Below are 20,440 nucleotides of genomic sequence, written 5' to 3'. Positions count from 1 at the left end.
ATACTGTGTTTTTTAGCATCTACTATGAAATCTTAAAAAAACAAAAACCACCTAACACCACCAGGGACAGACCACTCCTCGAGCAACGATCACTGGACAACCAGCCTGGATCATTTCCAGTTGTTCTTCCTTTAAGTACCTCAAGCTGTTTCCACCAGCCTTCCTGTACCTCCAGCAGGACCGCTGCAAGCGAAAGTTAGCACCACTGGGTGCTCATTACATCAGCCAGACGATTGTGTAAAAGGGGTTTGTTTGGGGACATTTGATGCGTTTTTAGTAAAGACAGACTGTTTTTTTGTGATATTCAGGACATATTTTTTTTTATAGTTTAATTGCACACAAATTTTTCCTGCTTCATATTTTTATAGTATTTTTTTTTAACATAATATTTAATTGATAGCGTTCCCCATACTGCATAATCCCTAAGGTAAAGATCTCTGAGCTCAGATATTTTCCCCTACAAAAGTTGTTGGTACTCTTATTTTGATTATTTTTATGCTGGTTTTCCTTTCTATATAACAATTTAACATTATTTTAGTCTACTTTAAATTAAATTCTTCAAATTAACTTCAACTATTAGTAAAAATTTCAATCATTCACATTATTTAACTTTAAATTAAATTCATATAAACTTCTGGGCTCTATTCCCTCAGAATAGAGTTTGGTTTCACTTGTTGTGTCATTATTATAATCTACGAGTTAGAAAAAGGATCTGTTGTATCCAACCGTAGGATTATTTATTAGATAAAGGCTTGTGCCTGTCCAACTCACATTGAGTTATTTATATATTATTTATAATATCAGGTAGTATTTATAGTAGTGTATATTTTCCCCTACAAAAATTGTTGGTACTCTTAGTTTGATTATATTTATGCTGGTTTCTATTTCTATATAACTATTTAAACTTATTTCATTATTTTAGTCTACTTTAAATTAAATTCTTCAAATTACCTTCAAATATTATTCAAAATTTCAATTATTAACTTTATTTAACTTTAACTTATTAAATTCATATACACTTCTGGGCTCTATTCCCTCAGAATAGAGTTTGGTTTCACTTGTTGAGTCATTATTGTAAACTACGAGTTATAAAAAGGATCTGTTATATCCAACCGTAGATTTATTTATTAGGTAAAGGCTTGTGCCTGTCTAACTCACCTTGAGTTACTTATATATTATTTATCGTATCAGGTAATATTTAATTAAGGTGTACGTATTATAAACGTACAATTATTATTTGGTGAAGGTTCTACTAACCTAGGTGTACGTTGTACTTTCTGTATTAGAGGTACCCTTATTCAGATTTTCTAACTTTATTAAGATTATTCTTAGATCACATTTGTGTGATAATTTTGTAATTGACTTTCACTAGTATCATTTTTTTTGTCATGTTAGAGTCACAGACTAGTTACTTGTCTTAACTCGGAGATTGTGAACATCTAGTAGTTAAATTTAATAAATATATATTTATTGTGCATATTTTTTTTCTCATATTACTCTTTTATATTTGTACATTTAATATACTTTTATTACAAATTTAATATACTCTATAGCAGCGTAGAATACCTGGAAGAGGGTTAACCCAGTTATCCTTCTTCTGGCGCCCAAAAATTTATTCTATTTTCATTATATTATTATATTTACCCTATCTACTTTGTGAACATTGTCTTAATATCTTCTTTTCTAGCCATCATTGTCATTTCCTTTAATTTATTGTCCAGCCAGAAATAGCCGTGCAAATTGGCCGAATCCTTCCTTGAGTGTCAAGTGGCCATTCTCTTGCATATTGAGCTAGCTATTCAAGTTACATCTATCTATTCATAATTTTCATCTTCAGTCCTATATCAATTCTATACTCTTCGTCTTAGCATCTTTCCATACAAGTACTACTGCAAAGTAGTATTTGAGACTTCAGCTTCTTCCAACGTAGAAGCCACACATCTTTGTTCCTTTGGCTACATTAAGTAGATCTTCTTTTTCCTTCGTCTGTTGGAGTTTATCACTCTCTGTGCATTCACTCCAACAGAAAATCACCTTTCTGTTACATTGGCGCCCAATGCGTGGTGCCAACTGTTTTATGGTTCTAAGACAGCAGTTCTTTTAGTTCAATTTTCTTTTATTGGAATTTTCTGTTTTATTAACTTTTTGATATCTTTGTATACATGTTACTTCTGATTTATTTTTGGTCTTTAAAACTTTACGAATACTAAACAGGTAGACTTATGCTGCTTTTGGTTTTGATTAGTTTATTTCGATACGTCATTTTTAGTTTTAGTGGTACAGCTCATATCTTAGTTTGGATTTTGTATTTTTATTGGAAACTTATTTATGTATTTAGATTGAGTATACATAACTGACATTATGTTCTATTAGTTAAATTTTTATTCCTTCTACCAATGGTAGTACGTTTGCGCGTACAATTAATCGATGAATATATGCATATTTTTTTTTTCTAGTGTGGTTATATTTTACACCTAACTAGAAATTATTTTCAGTATTTAGGTATTTTATTTACTTTATTGATTTGATTATTTATATATTTTGCTGGCATTTTGATTTGTTGGTGTGTCGCTAATATTTTCTCCATATGTATCTTTGTCTTACAAACTTTAGATTATATTTTATATTTGTTATTTTTGATATTTGGGTTGTTTGGTAAGACAGGCACACACCACAAAGCAATATCAGTCCAGAAAATAACTTCTATACATGATACGTTGAATTCGCATGGTTCGGATGGTTACAGATGGTCATCCAAATCATTTTTTTTTCTTTAATTGGTAGTGTTAAACATAACAATTATAATTATTGTATGGTAAAGTAGTTCCATTATCCATCTCATCTTCTAGGTTGTTAATTTTGATAATAATATTATATCAGTGTGGGTACCATAATATAATTACTGCTATTATAAATCAGATAGATACTTTAGGTTGAGATTTAAATATAAATTCTTTATTAGTTAGGAAACATTGGTACTTTTTTTATTAAGTTTTAGAATAATCTTCAGAAGAAGATTACCTTAACAGTGTTGTTCAAGCTAATCTCTTCTTCTGTTTGTCTTCAGCTTAGCTCAATCTTTAGTATGGTTATAAATTTTAGTCCAATATTTTTTTAATCATCTGATAATGCAGGTACCCACATACATTGCTTGATTTCATCTTTGGCTTAGTTTTGATAACTTTTATTTATTACTTATTAATTTAATTATTATGTAGTACTTTATGTATGAGTTTATTTTTTTTTTGGTATTAGGTATGGTGCATTTTAATTATTATTATGAGTCAATATTATTAATTGCTAATCCTGTCAGTAGGATTATACAATTAATAAGAACTTCACTTGTATTTTTGTCTAGTTTTTCACACCTAACCCCTAAGTTAGAAGGGTTGTTGAGTATTATATATTTATATATTTGGATAGGTGAACTCATACAAGTACCTACTCTTGGTTAATATGTATATTATGATGGAACTATGTTACACTACCATATCTCAGGTTATGTGTTATATTATTTTGAATATTTGATTACTTACTAATTTTTTATTATTTTTATATCTTGTTATTGGATTTGCCATTTTGGAAAGATGGTGTATTTTTTAATTTGTTATTGGGTTACTCTGTAACAGAAAGGTGATTTTCTGTTGGAGTGAATGCACAGAGAGTGATAAACTCCAACAGACGAAGGAAAAAGAAGATCTACTTAATGGAGCCAAAGGAACAAAGATGTGTGGCTTCTACGTTGGAAGAAGCTGAAGTCTCAAATACTACTTTGCAGTAGTACTTGTATGGAAAGATGCTAAGACGAAGAGTATAGAATTGATATAGGACTGAAGATGAAAATTATGAATAGATAGATGTAACTTGAATAGCTAGCTCAATATGCAAGAGAATGGCCACTTGACACTCAAGGAAGGATTCGGCCAATTTGCACGGCTATTTCTGGCTGGACAATAAATTAAAGGAAATGACAATGATGGCTAGAAAAGAAGATATTAAGCCAATGTTCACAAAGTAGATAGGGTAAATATAATAATATCATGAAAATAGAATAAATTTTTGGGCGCCAGAAGAAGGATAACTGGGTTAACCCTCTTCCAGGTATTCTACGCTGCTATAGAGTATATTAAATTTGTAATAAAAGTATATTAAATGTACAAATATAAAGGAGTAATATGAGAAAAAAAATATGCACAATAAATATATATTTATTAAATTTAACAACTAGATGTTCACAATCTCCGAGTTAAGACAAGTAACTAGTCTGTGACTCTAACATGACAAAAAAAATGATACTAGTGAAAGTCAATTACAAAATTATCACACAAATGTGATCTAAGAATAATCTTAATAAGGTTAGAAAATCTGAATAAGGGTACCTCTAATACAGAAGTACAACTTACACCTAGGTTAGTAGAACCTTCACCAAATAATAATTGTACGTTTATAATACGTACACCTTAATTAAATATTACCTGATACGATAAATAATATATAAGTAACTCAAGGTGAGTTAGACAGGCACAAGCCTTTACCTAATAAATAAATCTACGGTTGGATATAACAGATCCTTTTTATAACTCGTAGTTTACAATAATGACTCAACAAGTGAAACCAAACTCTATTCTGAGGGAATAGAGCCCAGAAGTGTATATGAATTTAATAAGTTAAAGTTAAATAAAGTTAATAATTGAAATTTTGAATAATATTTGAAGTTAATTTGAAGAATTTAATTTAAAGTAGACTAAAATAATGAAATAAGTTTAAATAGTTATATAGAAATAGAAACCAGCATAAATATAATCAAACTAAGAGTACCAACAATTTTTGTAGGGGAAAATATACACTACTATAAATACTACCTGATATTATAAATAGTATATAAATAACTCAATGTGAGTTGGACAGGCACAAGCCTTTATCTAATAAATAATCCTACGGTTGGATACAACAGATCCTTTTTCTAACTCGTAGATTATAATAATGACACAACAAGTGAAACCAAACTCTATTCTGAGGGAATAGAGCCCAGAAGTTTATATGAATTTAATTTAAAGTTAAATAATGTGAATGATTGAAATTTTTACTAATAGTTGAAGTTAATTTGAAGAATTTAATTTAAAGTAGACTAAAATAATGTTAAATTGTTATATAGAAAGGAAAACCAGCATAAAAATAATCAAAATAAGAGTACCAACAACTTTTGTAGGGGAAAATATCTGAGCTCAGAGATCTTTACCTTAGGGATTATGCAGTATGGGGAACGCTATCAATTAAATATTATGTTAAAAAAAAAATACTATAAAAATATGAAGCAGGAAAAATTTGTGAGCAATTAAACTATAAAAAAAAAATATGTCCTGAATATCACAAAAAAACAGTCTGTCTTTACTAAAAACGCATCAAATGTCCCCAAACAAACACCTTTTACACAATCGTCTGGCTGATGTAATGAGCACCCAGTGGTGCTAACTTTCGCTTGCAGCGGTCCTGCTGGAGGTACAGGAAGGCTGGTGGAAACAGCTTGAGGTACTTAAAGGAAGAACAACTGGAAATGATCCAGGCTGGTTGTCCAGTGATCGTTGCTCGAGGAGTGGTCTGTCCCTCGTGGTGTTAGGTGGTTTTTGTTTTTTTAAGATTTCATAGTAGATGCTAAAAAACACAGTATGGTGTTACTACCAATCTACCAATGTCAAAAAAAAGCAAGAAATACGAGGAGGTGTTTTTATTCCTATGGGAATAAGAAGAAATAGGTCATTAAGTCCAAAAACTTGAATGACTAGACAGTTCGACTCTTTATCAAGTTGTTATCGGATGACCTTGGTCAAATAACACATGTAATTTTCGATTTGAATACAAGATATAATTACTGTGAAATAATATTTCATTAATATACAGGTATACAGACATATTATAGTAGGCTGAAATAGTATGACTATGCAATGGATACTTATTTGATCATCTTTCAAAAGATAGGAGATCTGAACTTGAAAGGAGTATAAAAAATTAATTTAAATGAGCTCTATTTTCCAAGTAAAAGCAAAATCCACAAAGAATACATAATTTTCTCAAGATGAGTTTGATCGAACCATGAAAATAGCCTACATAAAATTTAATTAGCAAATTAGTCAAGGACATTCAACATGGCTGAATAAAATTAATAATTGTTTTTTTATTTACCGGGGTGGAACTCCATTATGCGGTACAATTCTTCAAATTCACTGTTCACTGATCCTGGATGACTACAATATAACTATTTAATAACTTTGGAACTTAGAATGATAGGTAAATCTTAGTTCAATAACCCCGCATCTACTTAGACTCACTCCTCAAAGCACAATGGCGTGTTCAGTTCAACGGCCCAAGAACCTCGTGGCAATTCTCAAAATCCCTAGCTGTCAAAGTGGGGAAACCAATGTTGCCACGTTTAAATGTGACGTCAGCAAGCATTTTAAAATTCTGTGATGGGTTTTAGTTGTATTTTAATAAACAACGAAAGAGAATAATTCTGAAAATAATTAAATAATATTTTCGATAATTAAATAATATCTTCCCATCAATAATTGCTTCTATAAGGGGCGGAACGTCACATTCCCTTTTAACCACGAGAAAAAAAATATTTAAAAATTTTTTTTTTCAAATATTAAACTAGAGTAGTATTGCTTAGTGTATCATTCCCGGTTGATTCGCAAGATTACAAATAATCACAACTAATAATCAAGGGAAAGTAGGATGGTCACTGCAGCAAATAACAGAAATTGCAAAATGTGACCCGAAGTCCTAGTAAAAGTGACTCGTTTTTTTTTTCTTAAAAGCCAAAAAACCTAAAGATGAGACATAATTTATAATGACAAATAAGTGTCGGATTGGCACCAAATCCAAAGTTGAACTACCCATGGACATCAGATTTATAAGGGGTATATCCAAGGACGAACAACCAGGCAAAGGCGGGAGCCAATTCATACCATAACGCAAGTAAATATACTAAAGTCACCAATGAAATCAATAACTATAATAAGTGAAGAATCGAACACTCAATCCTAAATTGAACTAGCAATGGACACCAGATTCGTAATAGCATATCCAGAGAAGAACAATCAGGAATATTTATGGAACAATTTTCACCAATACCAAATAATATAAATAGTGAACATACCAAAGGAATGCAAACACATTAACCAAAATAAATGTGGAATCAGACACTCAATCCAAAGTCGGACTATCAATGGACACCAGATTCACAAAAGCATATCCAATGAAGAACGACCAGGAAGATTTATGGACCAATTCACATCAATACTAAATCATATAAATAAATAAGTGAAGAATCGGACACTTCATCCAAAATCGGACTATCAATGGACACCAGATTCACAAAAGCATATCCAAAGAAGAACGATCAGGAAAATTTATGGACCAATTCTCACTAATACTAAGTAAATAAACTAAATTAGCTCTACATCTACCCTCATCCGGTAATGTGAGCCTGTCTGAACTAAATAATAGCACTAAAGGATGAACTTATAAGTTCTATGACTCCATGATAGAAAAAAAAAATATGACGAGAACGAACTACCAATTTTGAATAAAACTGCAGATTCATGCATTCTCGCATACATAGAATTATCCAGGAAATACTCCTGAATCTAAGCAACGACTGATGCCAAAGGTAAGAAGTGGTGATGTACAAAAAAAATCAATCATTTGTCCAAGCAGGTTAATTACTAACATTCATGACTCTAAGTATCGGGAGAGTCCAAGCATCAATATACTATTAACCAAGAGACATAAAATAAACAAACTCATGTGGAAGTATACCTTCAGACATTCCCTTACCAGAAGCAGACATTCCCTTACCAGAAATATTATGATAGATAAACATCTGTCTACTCTGCAATGAAAGACATAGATTGCGAAATCGGATAGCAATGGCCAACTGCTGAACTTCGAACTCACGTATTCACCTACTTTGAGCATCAACAGACTAGTGTCTAAGAAGAAATATGAAAGACTCAAGAATTCATAATATATACCTCTAAATTCCAACTAATTCCAGAATTATACTGTGGAGAAAAGAAAGGATCTGAATTATTATAATATACTTAAGATATCAGTGACAAATGTCAATAGAGTAACCCAATAACAAATTCACGACCACATCTTTCCAATATGGCAAGTCCAATAACATGATATAAAAGGATATATATAAAAAATAATAATAAGTAGATAATCAAATAACCAAAATATGACAACCTAAGATAAGGCAGTGTAACATAGTTCCATCTGTATTAGCAAGAGTACCTGTATGGGCCTACATATCCAAATGTCTAATAATCAACAACCCTTTTTTTTTGTAAGAGGTTCAGTAAGCAAACTGAAAGTACAAGTGAAGTTTATCAAACTTAGTAATACTACTGGCTGGATTAATACTTGAGAGTATTGATCCCTAATGATTAAAATGCACTTCATAATACAAAAAAAATGATAACTCATATAAGCAGTATTACATAATAATTCGGTACCTAGTAATTAATAAGTTAGAAGTCATCAAACCATGCCGAAGGATGAAAATTGAACTAAGGACCTGCACTATCAGGTGATTAAAAAAAAAATCAAAACCAATACTATACCATAATAAAATCGAGCTAAAGGCAAACACAGGAAGAGATTAGCTCAAACAACCCTGTTAAGCTAATCTTCTTCCGATGAAGTTGAAGAACCAGCATCGTCCATGGTATTGTCAGGCAGTAAATCCTTTATATGAAATTGACCAATTCGCTTATTAGTCGAATTGTCCTTTAATTCATAAATCAAAGGAGATATTACCCTTAAGACAGTACATGGGATATATTTCTGGCAAAACTTAGCAGAAATGGCATCACCCTTACTGGATTTGACAAAATTGCGCTTTAATACTCGATCACCAACAAAGAATCGCAGATCTCGTTTCCTCAAATTATAGTGTTGCTGGTTCCTTAGGTAAGAAGTTTTTAACTTCTTCCTAATGTCTGCGAAAATATGAGGTAACATCTGGAGATCATCTAAGCGATGAAGTTTCTCAGATATTTGAGGAAGATTTTCGGAATTGTCTGAAATTACACCAAAATAATCACCTGATAAAGCAACATTCCTACCAAAATTCAGATATGCTGGAGAGCACTGGGTAACTTCATGGACAGAAGTCCTTATGGCTTGAGCTATGGAATGAATATATTGATCCCAAGCTCTATGATCTGGGTATGTATAGGACCTTAAAGCTGTGACAATACTGCGATTTACTCTCTCAGTATGATTTGCTTGTGGATGGTAAGCAGCATAAGTCTACCTGTTTAGTATTCGTAAAGTTTTAAAGACCAAAAATAAATCAGAAGTAACATGTATACAAAGATATCAAAAAGTTAATAAAACAGAAAATTCCAATAAAAGAAAATTGAACTAAAAGAACTGCTGTCTTAGAACCATAAAACGGTTGGCCCCACGTTGGGCGCCAGTGTAACAAAAATAAGAAAACTTCTGTTGGAGTGAAAGTAAAAAGAAAGATATAGGTACTCCAACAGAAGTAAGGAAAAAAAAGAAAAAACTAGGTAACTAAATAGTTGTGGCTGAAAAGAAGAGAATGTGGGGTGTGTAAAGGCCCCGTCTCACCATCAAATAATTGACAGTTATTTGATCAAACTTGACAGTTAGTGACACAAAGTGACAGTTAGTATGTATAGTTTGTGTCACTAGTCAAGTTTGACTGTCAAGTTTGATCAAATAACTGTCAATTATTAGATGGTGAGACGGGGCCTTAAAGAAAAGGGTGAAGTGACTTCTACATTGAGAAGCCGCAATAGGAAAAATAAAAAAAATACTACTAAAGTGCAGTAGTACTGAAGAAAGGGGGATTAGAAGGGATAGAAGTAGAAGTGGGAAGAGACAGAGGCAAACTGAATAGAGTTGGCTAGCAAGAGATGCAAGAAAACCACTTGACACTCAAGGATGGATACGGCTCGTTTGCATGCCTGTCGAAGAACAGTAGCTCTATATAGATAGTAATGATGACTAAAAGATGAAATAATAAAATAAGAATAATGTACTGAAACTGAATGAAGATGGATAATTGCTAAAGACGAACAAGATAAATAAATCTAACAAATCATGGGCGCCATGAAAATGATCTTCGATCATTTTCCCAGGTATCTTATACTGCTGTCAAATATTAAATATATCAAACCTGTAATAATGAACATAAAGGAGTAATAAAATAATTGATATACAAAATAAATAAATATTTATTAAAAATAACTGCTAGATCTTTGACAATCTCTGAGTTACCTACATAAAGTGCATATCATGTGACTCTAAAATGACATAAGTTATACAAAAGTTATATCTAAGATAACAACAATAATGTTATCTGTTACAAAATTACAGGTATAAGTACCTCTCACTAACATATAGGGTACAAAATTACATAAGTCTTCTACCAAATGGTTATAGTACGCCCGCTACGTACAACTAAAGGAAACTGACAAAGATGAAAATACTACAAATAAATAGGCCCAAGCCTCACTAAGGGAAAATACAATAATGAATAAATAAAGTTAAATATACAATTGACTAAAGTAGAAATGAAGTTGAGATAAATACCGATGATGACCTAAATTAACCGAACAAACGGAATAAAGCGAATAACAGTAAAATATTTGGGAAACAAGCTAGTAATATTAAAATATAAATTTACCCGAATTACATAAACCAATATCAAAGCAATAATAAAGTATTAAAAACCTAATTTTCTCTAGGCTTATTCCTGTGCACAAGAAGTTACCGTAGATACAAAGTTTGGGAACCAAATAATCTAATATACAAATATGTCAAAAAAAAAAACCAGAGGTAACCTAAATCTGGAAAAAAACATAGTGTATTTAACAGATAGTCTGAAATATAAAAAAAACCAATAGTTACTAAAACACCTCACTAAATGTTCCCAAACGAGGTTGTGGTTGCATCATAGAAAATGATGCACCAGGATGGTGCGACCCCATGACTCCTGTAGGCCCAGGTGCCAAGACGAAAATTGAGCTGGAACGCTCCCATATCTTGCTCCCAAATAGACATACTCCCAATGGTGACTTGGCCGTGGCTGCAGTGGTTTCCCTAGGTGGTCAAAGGGCTACGGTTTCATGTTAGGGTTTCTTCCAAATGGCTAAAAACATTCCCAGTTTTATTTCCCATTTTAAACATGAGCAAAAAGTAAATGGAATAAGAAATACTTTTTAGAAGCAATAGTATAGAAAAACCGGCCATTAAAAATGGAACAAAAAACCAATCTCAGGTAACCTTGAACTATTTTAAGTGTGAAGACATGAATAAATGACATTGAAATGATTTATTTGAGGAAATATCTGTAAAAATATACATATTGAATTTATAAAATATTGGATGTTCAATAAATTTAAAACCTACAGAGAAATGGTAATTATTTCCAATATTAATTTGAGGACTTCAAAAATGTTTGGTTATGTAAAACCAAAAACCCCATTAATATAAAGATCCATATAAAGATAATATAAAGATCGAAATCATCTACACCCTTCACTTAATAGATTGACTAAGAAAGTTTAACAATGGGACTAATATTTTAAATATTCCACAACAAAAAACACATGACAATGGCTAATTAAAAAATTATTACAAAAAATAAATCTCACCGAATGATTCCTATTAGGCTCCAACAGGAGTTGTCACACACATGTCTCCCTAACTCCAGACAACCCTTGCTGGTAACTTTTTACTTTAAAAACTGGATCGATGTTATAAAATAGGGTGTATGGAACTCATCCGCCATTTCATGGTACCAGTACCAAGTACCAAACCAACCCACTTAGCAGCCACAAACCAAGTGACGAACGAGAGACGTTTCTCCGCCAAGGTGAACGTCAAATTCTCTCAGAACAGGAAATAATTCTCGATAGGTAGAGTACGTTCCATCACCGAGGTATGACGTCACCTCAGTAGTCCTATACGAGAAATTAGAGAATTTAAATGGAGACCGAGGGAAAATAATTATAATGATAATTAAAGAGCTAATTTCGTAACGTGACCGTTACAACACGACCCCCCACGGAGGTGGGGTGGGGGGTTACTTTAAAATCTTAAATAGGAGCCCCATTTTTTATCGCAGATTTGGATTCCTTACGTAAAAATAAGTAACTTTTACTCGAAACATTTTTTCGAATTATGGATAGATGGCGCTATAAACGAAAAAAAAAAACGATTGTTGGAAATGGAACATTAAATTAAAAAATGGAAAGTCCCCACTAAAATAAAAAAATTTACTTAACTTTTTTTGGTTTTAGGACCTAATAATCACAATCCAATAGGTCCCCAAAGCGCTCGAGTGACTGCAAATTTAGCATACTTTCCTCCCCTACTATAAGGCATAATATAATTTACTGACATCATAGTCTTGAGGTCAAGTTAGACAAAATATATAGATAACACGTATGTATTTCTATAAATTGTATGAATTAGTAAAATAGTTAAATCGTAAGAGAAACCTTTTTTGTAACATAAATTAAAATAAATTAACCATAATCGTAATCGTAAATTGGACTTCCTAGATGAAAGCAGTGTCGTGCAATTTGTTTGTAAAACATTTTGAGAAACTGGCATTATTATTAACTTTTTTTATAGCTCTATTAATTATGTAGGTCAGGCCATACAGTTCTGAATAAACTCACGTAGCCTACAGTATTTTTTATACCCCTTTTTAGGCATTTTCATCACAAATTGTTTTGTGCACATTAGGCCGGGCCGAAAAATTATTTTTTTAATTTTTCTACACGGCTAGTTGCCAAAAGTTGGGACTAGAATTTATATAATACTATACCAAATTTGGACAGTTTAAAAAATATTTAACCGGGCCCTTAAATTTTTTTTTGGATCGAATTTTTTTTAAATTCTTGTACAAGGCTAGTTGCTAAAAGTTGTACATAACTAGTATTTATATAATCCTATACCAAATTTGGGACGATTTAGAAAGTAATTAACCGGCCTCCCGACCTTTAAAGAATTTTTATATTGTTACAATAATGTTTGGGGCTATTAAAAAAGCTTCTGTTGTCATATTCTATTATTAAGCAAAAGAAAGATAATACAGTAGGCAGGAAAAATACTTAAGCTTTTAAATGCCGTTTTAGAAGATCTAAACTAAACCTTCAAAGATAATACAGTGCTGGTCATCGACACAAATAAAATTCGGAGAGGAGTTAAGGGAAACAGACGGCAACTCCTGCATGGGAATAAAAATTTAAACATGTCAATATTGAAGGGCTACACTTTGATGAAAGGAAAGATCAAACCATGATATTCGGAAAGGCGAGACGAATTATGAAAACTAAAGACCATATAGCTTTAATTGAAGGACCCGGTAGTTTATATTTTGGGTACTTGGATCTTAGCCAGTCTCTGTCATAGATATTGTCGAAGGAATATTAGACTACTTACAAAGCCATACTATAGATCTAAGCAAATTAGGTGTTACGGGATGTGATGGTTCAAACGTAAATACGGGCTGGAAGGCGGAATCATACGAATTATAGAAAGGCGAGTAAATAAACCATTACAGTGGAGTGTATGCCCGTTGCACGCTAATGAACTTCCCTTGCGATATTTGCTGCAAAAACTAGATGACCACACAAAAGGTCTCTATTCATATTCTGAGCCGATTGGATCCCTTCTTCCCAATTACGAAAAAATGCCTGTTATTAAATTTAACACCATAGAAGCTGTCCTGCCTCTTGTAAATGAAGATGATCCAAGTTCAGATCAATCGTATTTGTCCAAACTATCCTAAGCAATAATTGGAGATGGAATATGTTCTCAAAGTTTGGCAGAGAAAACTCCAGGAAAGATGGCACAAACACGTTGGTTCACGACAGCTAACCGCATTCTTAGAGTTTATGTAGCTACAACTGATCCTTGAGAAAGCTTAAAGATGTTAGCTGAGTTTGTAATACAATTATATTCACGTATGAGGTTTGAGATAAAATCACAGCCAAAATTGGAATATGGCACCAGGCATCTATGGAAATCAATGCAGCCCTCGAGAGATTTTCCGAATAATGTCTTATCAATTTATCAATAAAGTTATTTAAGACAATGCTTAATTTGCGCACCTGGAAATCATTCAAATTTGTATGTTAACAGATTAACGTCAATGTATTAGAGAGGATGCTCTCAGAAGGATTTTAAAATGTAGGAAGGCCGGTATAAAAATTGTACTTTCATAGTATCCCAAATCCCTAAATCAATTTTGATGCAGAAGATTACATAGATCTCATAGATTGGATGAATAGTACTGTAACAGATCCTCCTCTAATACAGCATTTAGCAGACGAAGAATAATTGTGGGACATGGTGAAACAAGTTCCAAAGTTTGACAATTTTCCTTGCCATACTCAAGCGGTGGAGAGGTGTGTGAAGATAATTACTGATGCATCAATAAAAGTGCGTGGTGAAGAATCTAGAGATGGTTATATTCGAGCTAAACTTGATGCCAGAAAGAATTAGCCAATATTTGAAAGTAAATGTCGACACTATGCTTCAAGGAATGAGTAAGTAAAAATGTTGAGCAAAGGAGGGTGGGCGAGTGGAACCCACCGTGCAGCAACCTCATCGTGGTGAATTCTGGGTTAAATGAATATACGAAATAATGTTAAATATCTGCATAATAGTTCAATATAAAAACCTTTTGTGCCGAATATTGACTCAAGCAAAAAGTTGCACAGTTCACAGCGCAAAAATAGTAAATAAATATGCATTGGTTACCCCTCTCTTATATTTTTAGTCCTGGGGGCCGGTTAAATCTTTTTAGATCATGATGAAATTTTTTTAACAAGATAGTAGCATTGATATTAATATCTTAGACACTATCCCGCCCCAAAAATAAAGCAAAAAAAAATATTAACGCAAATTGCAAAACAATCTTACTTTTCAATTAGAATACGGAGCGCAGTCCAGTCCCTTAAATCGCGATTTTCGGCTCTTATTGGAGCCTCACCGGAAAGAACCTAGGCTTGTTCTCCATCAACTTCATCTTCAAAAAAAAATAATTTTTTTAGGCCCCCGGGCGGCCGGTCAAAAATAATTTAATTCGGCCTATGTTTGGTACACAGTATTAGAACTACCATACACAACTTTTTTTTACAAGCCCTTTTAAAATTTCCCAAAAAAATTTTTTTTGGCCCTTTTTCGGCCCGGCCTAGTTCACATGCGCTAGTATCAACCATTTTTTCGTAGTACTGTTCTTTTGTTGTAAACAAGCATATGAATACATAATTGAGATAAAAAATAGTAAAGATAATACAGTTCTTAAAAATAATATTAAAATAGAGAAAAATGTGCCTCCATTAGCAAATACCTACATTTTTTTAATTGATTATTATTTCGACACCTGTACGAAAAGGAACAACGAAGCGGTTTAATTCTTGAGTATATAAGACTAATACACACTATAAATCATTTAAAGACAATATTATATAGATAATATAATTTTGTACATTTTCAAACACATCAATTTTCAAAACTACTTCGTTTTATAAAAGGAAAAAAATCAACTTTAACCCTTAACCACTGACATGCGCAGTGGCGTGGTGGAACTTTTCGAGCAGCCCGGTGATTTTATAGAAAAGCTGCCTCGCATCCTCATTTTACCTTCTATTATTAGGATGTTTTATTCGTTATTTAAAAAAAACAAAAATATAAATTATTCTTGAATCAAACATAAAACTTCGAATTCGATGATTTTTTTAATTTGCTATATTTTTTCATTTAAGAATAATAATCTTACAAATAATAAATGATATGTATGACAATATTGTATGCAGTAACGCAGAAACCATAATTTCCTGAATAAATATATGAATTTGATGTAATTAAGATAAAAGTAAAGTAAGATTTTGAGAATTTTTCAATTATGTATTAAGCTCAATTTTAGTAAATTAATTATACAAGAGAGTACAAATGCAGGTAGAGTGCAAACACTTGAATTTAAAACTATTTTTTTTTTATTTATATTTACGTGCTCGGCAACTATGGCCACTCGCACGGGGCGATTACAAACATTATTACAGAGGTAAAATAGAATTAATAAGTTATCCTAATATAGTAGCGTTAAGTTCTCACAATATTATCATATATAAATGGTTTAGAGTTTATAATACAGCGATACTTTTTTAAAAACTGAAGAACTTTGTCTATCTGGTTGGAGTCACTGAGTATTTCACATAGCTGCAGTTTGAGATCTAGCTGTCGTCTCACTGTACTGAATTTACGACATTCGGTAAGAATGTGTTTGACTGTTAGGTAGCACTGGCATGTTTGACAGTTAGGCCGGACATCCGATGTCATTAGGAAGCTGTGTGTTAGTTTGGTATGGCTTATACGGATTCTTCTTATAATTGTAAGGTCTTGTCTAGAAAGTCCCGTGGGTCCAATGTATAGAAGCTTATACAATGACGGCTGGATTGCACGTAATGAGGTATTTAAAGAGCTCCAGTGAGTTTGCCATAATCTCCTGGTGAATCTGTACGCTTCTGTTTTTAAGTCTTTGGTAATCTGGATAGGCGTTGTTGACGTGGTGTCTGTTGAAGCAGTTTTAGCATGATGATCTGCGAGTTCATTGCCAGGTATACCAATGTGAGACGGAATCCATATGAAGGTGAGCTTAGTGTTTAATGTAGAAAGGTAGTGCTAACAGTGATGGATATTTTGGACAAGGGGATGATCGGTAAATAATTCCTAAATGCATAATAAGGAAGCTAGAGAGTCTGTACAAATGGCAACATTTATGTTCGGGAGGTTAATGTGCTTAACAGCCTGTAAGATACTATATAATTCTCCAGTATGTACGCTACACAAAAGAGGAATAAGAGAAGCACAAATTAGATTGTTTTTAGTGGTGACTGAACAGCCAACGCCCAAGTCACTTTTGGAAGCATCGGTGTAAAAAACTTGATCAAAGTTGTTGTGTATTATTTCATAAAATGTCTTAATCATGAGTTCTTTAAGTGTTTCGTATTTATCGAATTTTGTTAAATAAGTGTTAGTTTGAGGGGGCTGCATAATCCAAGGAGGAATTTGATGGAGGGTGATGGGATATGTGAGAGTAAAGTTTATGTCGCTTTTTATTGTGGATAATATAGAAAATATAGGATTTATTATTGAAGAGGGGGTGGTATAAGTTGTTGTGAATAATCGATACACAGGATTAAGAGGATTAGAAGAGACAGGCGCAGCATAGGAAAGGAGAAGGTATTGCCATCTAATCCAGAGGGGAGGCTCATCGGCTTCACAGTAGAGACTCTCAGATGGACTGGAGCGAAATGCACCAAGACAAAGTCGGAGAGCTGTGTTATGGATAGAGTTTAAATATTCCAGGTCTCTCTTGGAAGCGGACATGTAGGCAACACTACCATAATCTAATTTAGAACGAATGAGTGCTTTATATACTTTAAGGAGCGAATTTTCATCCGCACCCCAATGTTTTAAGAATATTTAATCTCTTATGGCAGGAACTTTTTAACTTAACAATATGCTGCTTCCAACTGAGGCGTGAGTCAAGTATCAATCCCAGTATTTTACAATGATTAACTACGGGAAGAGGTAAATTATTCATAAATATAGGTGTAGGAGGCATTGGAGGCTGTCTGCTAAATTTAATAGTTTTGGATTTTGAGAGGGATAAAGTTAGTCCCAGAGAGTAGGTCCGAGTGGTTATTATGTTTATTGCAGTTTGTAAAATTTTTGAACAAGTGTATGCTGAACGACCGTGACAGTATAATATTTAATCATCTGCATAAGCTACATATTTCTTAGGAGAAGGTAAGTTAAGACAAAGATCACTTATAGCAAGGTTAAACAAGGTAGGACTTAATACTGAACATTGAGGGGTGCCATCGGTTTGAGTATAAACAGAAGAGGACACACCATTTACAGAAATTTTGAAGGTTCTTTGAGACAAAAATTTTGTATAAAATGAAATATATTACCGGTGATATGATGTTGCTTTAGCTTGGTGATTATAGCTTGTCGACTAATAGTGTCGAATGCACCTTTTATGTCCATAACGACAGCCGTTACTTCATACTTCTCATTGATAGACATGGCGATGTCACTCTGAAGAAGGACAAGATTGTCTCGAGTGGAGATTGTTCTTTAGGAATAATTTTTGAGTTTGTCAAGATACCAGATAAGACGTTTATTGATAATTTTTTCAAGTATTTTACACATGATGCAGGTAAGAGATATAGGCCTATAAGAATCCGGGGCGGAGGCAGGTTGTTTATTTTTTTTAATTGGTAATATTATTGACATTCGCCACGCATTCGGGAATTTGCGAGAAAGCCATATTTTATTATGTATCTCGAGAAGTTTATACAGACAAGGTGGTGACAATTTCTTTAAGAAAATATAGGGAAGGTCATCAGGACCAACAGCTCTATTTTTACAGGATTTGAGAGCAGATATTAGTGCGGAATAAGTTATACGGGAGTTCAAATAAATGGCATCTTGTGAAACTGCGGAAGTACTAGAAAATGGTGGAGGAAGAGAAGAGTATACGGAGCTAGGTGCACATTTGTTGCGAAACTTTTTTCAAAGTTTTCTACCAGAACCTTGGCTATTTCTAGATTATCAATGATTACTTTTTCATTAAAAAAGAGATTAGAGATTTTAAGGTTGTTTTTTTGCCTTGTATTTGTCCAATTTTTTTCCAAACTTGACTTGGACTAGTGTTTTCATTTATAGAGGAGATATATTGTCTCCATGAAGATTTCTTACTTGATTTAATGATATATCTAGATTTGGCTCGGGCTCTTTTTAGTGCAATAAGGTTCTCCTCACTTTTGTTTTTACTGTAAATTTTTAGAGCAAATTTTTGTTATGGTACAGCGTTTTCACAAGAGGAGTTCCACCATGGGACACTTTTTCGTTCAGCAGAAATGACTGATTTTCCGATGTGTGCCTCAGCAGCAAGGCGGATGGTGTTTACGAATTGGGTGACGTCCATATCAATGTTGTCAGTTAAAGTAAGGTTTGGTAGGGTAGAGTCAGTTTCACTAATAGAATTAGACCAATTACAATTTTTTAAGCGCCAAAAACTTTTTGTAAATATTTGAGAATTTGATGAATCTGGGTTAGTTATAAAGATTGGGAAATGATTACTGTCATGGAGGTCATCAGATGTACTCCATGTTAATATAGGAGCTAATTTTGGGTCGCTAAAACTAAGATCAATGTTGGAGTAGGAACCAGTAGAAATATTAAAATAAGTATGAGAGCCCGTGTTTATCAGACATGTACCAGCGCAGGTAATGACATTTTCGACGAGTTTACCTCTACCACAGGTGTGATTGGAACCCCACAATATATTATGAGCATTGAAATCTCCAACAAGTATGTAGGGACTAGGAAGTTCAAATATTAGATTTAGCAGCTCTTCCTCTTTGAGAGGGTAGTTGGGAGGAACGTATAAACTACAGATTGTAAGTTTATTGGGACACCAAGAAGTAATAGCTACGGCCTCTAATTTAGAAGAAAGGGGAAGGTATGATGAGAAAATGTCAGAAGAAATAAAGATAGAAGTGCCTCCACTGGCTCTTATGCAATTGGTTCTTATATAGTGGTATCCCTGGAAGTGTTTTAATTGAGGAAGTTTGGAATTTGTTGCATTGGTTTCCTGCAGCTATATAATGTTTGGATTAAATAGTGATATTAAATGTTGGATTCTCTCCAGCCGAGGGAAGAACCCATCGCAATACCACTGAATTAATTTGAATGCAAAAGAAGGAACAATAGACGAAGAGAAACTATTCATTATGTGTGCTGTGATTAGATTCGACATCAGAGAGGATATCGGAGGAGGAACTTGTATAATCTTGTGTATCATCGGAGGGAGGCTGTTGTTTTAATTTTTTCGAGATTCTGGTGATACAGTTTTTTAGTGACCTTTCCTTAGTACCTGTGTAAATCTGTGATAAGTCCTTCAGAATACCATCTATGTCGGAGGAGAATTTTTGGGCTTCTAGTAGAGGGTTGGAGCATCCAAAAGAGTTCTCAAGAAAAGCAATGAGTTGAGTAGAATTTAGTATAAAATTACCCGGATTTTCATTGTAAGCCGATTCTATATCGGAGATACCATTAGGCCCCATTGAATAATTCGGTCGAGGATCAGATTTGGCCTTTTTTTTTGGCCTGTTGTGGTGGCATCATGAATGTCGAGGAATCTTGAGAAGTTGATTGCTCCGGAGTAATGGAAGGAGAGAGCATGGTAGGAGTATCAAGTGGACTGTCAGTAGGGTGTCCTCTTTTTTGTCCTACTGTCGAAATGGGCTCAGTATTAGTTGGAGCAGGGATAGATAGTTCCGTAATGGTAGCCGAGGTAGGTGTGTCG

General features: G+C 33.3%; 1 long non-coding RNA gene across 1 annotated transcript; it reads right to left on the bottom strand.

The window, feature by feature from the left end:
• Window positions 1–10,256: 10,256 nt before the first annotated feature.
• Window positions 10,257–12,566, bottom strand: LOC126891278 (uncharacterized). Its single transcript, XR_007700492.1, has 2 exons — window positions 11,697–12,566; window positions 10,257–11,191 (listed from the first exon to the last, which is right to left on the bottom strand). It is a non-coding gene; the product is annotated as an uncharacterized LOC126891278 (long non-coding RNA).
• Between the last annotated feature and the right edge of the window lie 7,874 nt (window positions 12,567–20,440).

This window comes from Diabrotica virgifera, chromosome 1 (genome assembly GCF_917563875.1).
Source record: "Diabrotica virgifera virgifera chromosome 1, PGI_DIABVI_V3a".
NCBI classification, from domain to species: Eukaryota; Metazoa; Arthropoda; class Insecta; order Coleoptera; family Chrysomelidae; genus Diabrotica; species Diabrotica virgifera.
This window is presented reverse-complemented; position numbering and strand designations above follow the sequence as displayed.